Raw genomic sequence first — 6,125 nt, forward strand, 5'->3', positions numbered from 1 at the left:
GGCCACGGAGTTTCTGTAGAGAGTTTGACGAGTGATTTTCTGTAGAACTTATGATGTATTTTTGCAGCCTTTTTACGTACATTTATGTGTACTTCTTGATGCACTTCTATGGCTTTTATGATGACATCTCATGTACTTCATGACGTATTCTTACGGAGCTTCATTGATTTCTGCGTACTTCCAGACGTGTTCTTGCCATTTTTGTAATGGGTTTCTTGAACTACATGAATATTTTAGGTCAGCAAATTGGTACATAATTACACATTTTACGCTTTGCTGCAAGTAAGTGTTATTGGGCAAAATAGGGGCATTTTTGGCAGTCACGAGATGTAAATCGGCAGCATTGATAGTCACACATAAATTTAGTCAGACAGCGACAGCTAGCTGAAAGGCCAGCCAGTCAAAGCTACTGAAATATACAAGCAGAGACAAAACTCAGCGACTCACGATCGATTTAATTCTGAGACAGAACTATGCAGCTGACTGACCGACAGCCTTGATTTTCCGTGACACTACGGACAGGAGGGTCGCCTTGATTAGCTGCTGTGGCACGGCAAACTTGGCACATGTGCAGGCTGGAAAGAAAGAAAAAGCAAGCTGATATCAGAATACAACATATCAAAAGTAACATTTTTTTAAAAATATCCTTTTTTTGCTGAAGTTCTGTTTTTAGTTTGACTCTCTTCGATGCTGATATTTAGCCCATTTTTAATTTCCTTAAATGCTAATTTGATGATAAATTCTTAGCAAGAATACACTAATTCTCATTTGAATACTTGTGTCATTGCTTGAATTTTTTAAGGTTGCATGTGTGCTAAATTATTTTTACATGAACCGTACCATCAGTGGTAGTAATTCAAAAGATTTTGCTCACATATACATGATCTCTCAGTATAAAAAGCCACCTCATGTCACCAGACGTTAGGCACCAGCAAAAATGACTGAAGGCTAATAAAGTTTTATCTGAATCCCCAGAATGACAGGTTACCAGCCAAAAAAAGCTATCCTATAAAAGCACCAATGACTTGGGTTCACTTATGAATATTGTTTGGACACCTAAATAGCTTGTGCGCCTGTATACACAGGACACCTATGCGGTTGTCATTCTCATTCTCTGCACATGTCCGTTGTTATGTCGTGTGCAGTTGTAAGTAGCTGGCACACATGAGAAGCCCAACAATTTGTTTTAGGCAATATAGATGTCCACAGGACCACTGCTGTACAAGGAAGGCTCACTAAGTGTAAAAAGTACTGATTATTATTTTGTTGTAAGCAGCCATTATGCAGCTTCGATGTCTGCTCTCTATCAATTATCATCAGCTATTTTGCAATGCCTTGACGCTTTTTTAGCTTTCGAATTCATTCATTGCTGAGACGTGCGAAGGAAAGTTTGATCCCCCGCTTAAGCGGGCGAACATGTGGATCCCCGCTTTGATAGACGAGAAATATCCAAAATACTATCCACATTTAAAACCACTGTTCTGAACGATGTGCAGGAAACAAGTTGCCGTAATTTATGGACAATTTATGCTCAGATGTCAGCTATTTTGAACGCATAGTATTCTATGGCTAGCAACACGTAGTGTTGTACGGCTTCGAGCAAATTTTCATTCATGGTTTTTTACCACAGTAGCTTTTTCCAATGCAAAAAACCACTAAGGACATGCTGGACATTCCATAATAGTTAGCCTGAAGACGAAATACATATAAGCAAAACTCTTCCAACCTACTACCATTGGTAGCGTGGTTCATGTCAACACTGATTAGTATGCCGGCAAGGCGGCCTTGGGCAGACATAAGGAAAAACACAAATTCACAAAGAAAAGTTACAGAGCTTCTTTAAATATATTCGGTTCGTTTCAACGAAAAAATTAGTGCAGGTTAAAGAACTGTTGAAAGGAGGAGAGACTAAGCGGCACAGAAAACGACCTGCCTTGTGCTGCTGTAAAGGGTGCCAAATAGAACAAAAATAAAACAAAGGATGCTGTCCGTGAGGGGAGACATGAGCCAAAGCAGAGCAAAAATAAGCAATGGGGTGAACTATTTTGTCATGAGCAGCGTCAACAAACCAAAATGTACAACTGTAGTAATGTTGGTAAATAATCACCTCCACAGTGCAAAACATACAGAACAAAGGGACAAGAAAACACAGGACAGGCTCTGAAGTTACACAAAAATATGCCCCCAATAGATGCACAAAAACAAAATTTAACCCGATGAAAGCCTCGGGCATTATTGGGTTAAGTTTCTGTCATTTTTTGTATGCATGCTGGGTATACATTTTTGTGCAACTCCAATAAGTTTACTTTAGTTGACATTCAGAGCTTGTCCCATGTTTTCTTTTCCCTCTGTCCTGTCGGTTTTGTGCTGAGGATATAGACATGCACAATTGCAAGAAACGCAATGAAGACGAATAAACTACAATTGCTACACACTACGTGAAAGTCCCTAACAAGGATTTCTGTCCAAAAATTTTTAAGTAAGCATTCAAGCAAATATTTCAAAGCTGGAGCTATACTAACAGCTTACTGTGTATGAAGAGATCTGTGAAGGAAGTTTGAACAACCACAGGTACGGATAATGCATGTTGTCATATTTATAGCTTTAATAGCAGCAAAAAAGACAACAGAAATTTTTTGAGTAATTTTTTAGTTTCAAATGTCCCTATCAACGTGCACGGCTACGGATAAGTCGTCACCTGACAATTATAATCAACCAAACTTCGCACGCCCACAGAATAGTCATCAGGCACAAATATGTATGTGAAATATTTCCTTTTCTTTACTGTTCATGCTCTTATTGGAGCAGCCAAACCTATGCTCTTATTGGAGCAGCCAAACGTACACTGGCACTAAATATTGAGTAGAAAGTGTTCACAATTTACATTAAATACAGTAGTGAATCCCGTCAACCCTAATAAACAGAGCAATAAATCCTTCAAGTAAATTTTGGAAAAAGCCATAACTTTCTACCAAAAGAAGTTTTCTAGCAAAAAAAAGTTTTCTAGCAAAAGAATATGTTACCAGGCAAATTGCCACTTGTAAAACATGAAAAAAAAAACAGCATGAAAATTGGACCTAAGCTCACAATTGCAAAAACACAGGACAAGAACAAGTGCTATTTCTCAGCTGTTCATCAACACAAAGAATGTATATATGCACCGAAATATCGCGCTGGTGCCCAAATGCTTCAATAACGCCAGGCGTTTCGAACAGACTGAACTTCCCGACATCCCTATGTGCATCCAAAAGAAAAAATTTTGTGTAAGGTGTTGAACCAAGATTTATTTTTCTCTCTTTGCATCACACAATGCATTAATGATTTAGCCAACGAAATGGGCACTGACCACTTGCGACAGGTAAAATTGCGATTTGGCCCACTTGCCCACCATTTCCTCCCCATTGTGGGGCATGCAATCGTGACCAGCAATTCAGTGGGGCTAGGATTTTAGGGCAAAGCAGATACCAACCAGCCCACAAGGTCATTAAAGCTTTTATGAAGGGATGCTCAGCAGGGCACTACTGTTAAGTTGAATCGGTCTGAAGTTTTTTCATGCATATTTAAGTTTTTTTTATCATTACGCGCACTGCTTCGGTTGACGAGAGGGATGATCTCCCTTTATAAATCCAACTTGAGGGTTCTACGCGCTGAAGCTATAGCTGGTCTTGAGGGGTGCAGTAGTGAAGTGCCGGCACTTTCGTTTTTTTTTCTTTCATTCCAAAATTGGCTGCCGTGGCCGAAAGAACCTCTTGAAATGGTTGGCATCATTCGAGATTCAGCAGCACATCTGCGTCTCCACAAAAGTTCAGTATATACATACATTTAGTGTGCAATAAACCAATGAGAGTCAGCTCGTACCTTGTGTTGTTTAGATTGTAAATCTACATCAAGCATTCGCAGTGCTACGTTGTGTCGGAAAAAATCTAATCTGCACAAATAGTCACCAAAAACAGCACTGGTGTAAGATTGCTTAAACACCTTCAAAGAGCCCCTAGTGAAAAAACGACTACTTCAGATTACTGAAATTCCGTTGTGCATGTAACAGGAAGACGAGGTCTGTAAAAACCATAAAAGAAACGTGTTCACCCACTTTTGCATAGACTGCCAAACAGTCGGCGGTGCCCGATGAGGAAACAGCCTCGGTCCTTGAAGTAGGCCGCACCAAGAAGTCATTTTGAATGCAAGTTGCACCAGTCAGCAGCCTGCAACATGTAAGTTATTAGCAAACGACAGGCCAGACACCAGAATCATACTCTGCCTTAAACCTGCGAAATCCCAAATGCTGCGTTACTCTGATGACCAAGGTGTGTTGCACACTAAAATTTATTAAGCTGGAAATTCCGTGTGACCCAAATTTAACAGCCATTCTTGAATATTTTTGCTTGGTTCTAAATGGTTAATTTACGTTTGCGATGCTACAGTAAGAGTACGAAGCGCAACCAGCGCTACTCATACTACTGTACCAGTTACGACATGCGTGTAGTTCTGACGTTACAAATAAATTCTGGTTCCATACACTTTGTTCATTCCAACATGTCACGACCAAACTGAGCGTTCAAAAAGATTAATCATTCAATTGAAACGCGAAAAAAACATCCAGATGGCATTCTAATCTATTGCTGTACGCTCGGAAATCACTCGATTTAATATTTTATTCTAATGCTAGACGCACGGCAATAATTCAATTTATTGTGCACGTTTTTTAACTGAAAACTATTATGACGGAAAAAAAACGGCATCTGCAAAATGAAACAAAACCAAGAGTGCATATCATGCTAAAAGTACACGACTTGCGTTTAATGCATACACACTTATTACCGTATCCGCATTCATATTCTCATATTCGTACTCTCCAGCTTCCCTTATTTCATTTCATATCAAAACATTCGGCTAGCAAAACAGAACAGGACACACACACACTTCACCAAACACAGTGCTAGAAATTGCGTGAGAATTGATTCTGTTTACACACGCAACGGCCAGGTACAAAGGTCTACCGACAGATCTGCGCAACGCACAAAGCGAGTCACTGAAATCGTTAGGACTAACCGCTTACGCGGACCGCAGTTCGCGAGCAACTCTGCTACGATAAATACATATGACAAGAAAACAAAGTTCACTAGTACTCACTTACCTTCACTACTTCGCAGTATTTCTTCGTCCGGTAGATAAATCCATGGTAGTCAAATCACCGAAACAACGAAAGTTGAAGGCGTGCACACCCGTGCCGTCAACGGCCAGTAGCGCGCGCACCGATACGGAGTGCAGATAGGACGGTCGGGCTCGCCGCGCAGCCCTTTCCTGTCTCATGTTCGTCCGAGAGAAAAACTAGTTCCTGAAATAACACCCACCTTGAAAAAAACGCGTGGCGAAATAGATGCCCAAGTTATTGGTAAATACAGATATTAGTTGCCAATTATATACAAGAAAAGCTTGAGCGTGGGGGTTTTTTAAAGGAAACAGTAATTGTACCGACAATGTAGATTACGGCATTTAAGGCAATTTCAGGGTCTACGGTGGAAATACAGCTGGCGTGGGGTTGCGGGCGCCGTAATTTTACGGTTTGTTCTGAGGCCGCTACTAAAAACGCCGATCGAGGGACTTTAGCCGCTACCACTAGCAGCGCATTTTCCGCACTTTCGCGCGTCGACATCGCCCCGCGTTGACGGTGTCGGCATATGCACGGCGACGTGAGCTGACGCGGGAGCGCCAGGAAGCATCCGAAAGCAGACGACATCGTCCGGATTCCATGTCCATCTCCTGGTTTGGGGTCATTACTTTCGCAGAAAACAATCAATTTCTTTTTAACCTACGGTAATCGGGTGCCTTGAGGCAAATTACAAGCTATTTCTGTTCGAAAGTGCGCATTCCTTCGTGGCTAGCTTGGCTTCCATCGGGGAGACCGGGCTTTTCGTATAGCTTTTTGTGAGTTAAATACGGGAACTTTGGCTACATCGCCTGTAGTGTTAGCATTATGGGCTTGTCTGCAAGATCGGTGCGTAACGAACAAAGTTTATTAAAGCCAGAAATCTAGCGGCGCATTCAATTTCATTCGCGGCTACCGTAGCTTGCATAGGGAGAACAATGAAGTGCGATTGCTTTTCTTGGCTCAAATAAGGGAGCTT

At 41.2% G+C, this 6,125-nt stretch overlaps 1 long non-coding RNA gene across 1 annotated transcript; it reads right to left on the minus strand.

Moving 5' to 3' along the window:
* Positions 1-404: 404 nt before the first annotated feature.
* LOC144178062 (uncharacterized) lies at positions 405-5,251 on the minus strand. The gene is made up of 3 exons (XR_013323931.1): positions 5,135-5,251; positions 4,091-4,202; positions 405-575 (listed from the first exon to the last, which is right to left on the minus strand). It is a non-coding gene; the product is annotated as an uncharacterized LOC144178062 (long non-coding RNA).
* Between the last annotated feature and the right edge of the window lie 874 nt (positions 5,252-6,125).

The sequence above is a fragment of the Haemaphysalis longicornis genome, unplaced genomic scaffold (genome assembly GCF_048455015.1).
Source record: "Haemaphysalis longicornis isolate Haplotype H1 unplaced genomic scaffold, Haemaphysalis longicornis Haplotype H1 scaffold_4, whole genome shotgun sequence".
Lineage (NCBI taxonomy): Eukaryota > Metazoa > Arthropoda > Arachnida > Ixodida > Ixodidae > Haemaphysalis > Haemaphysalis longicornis.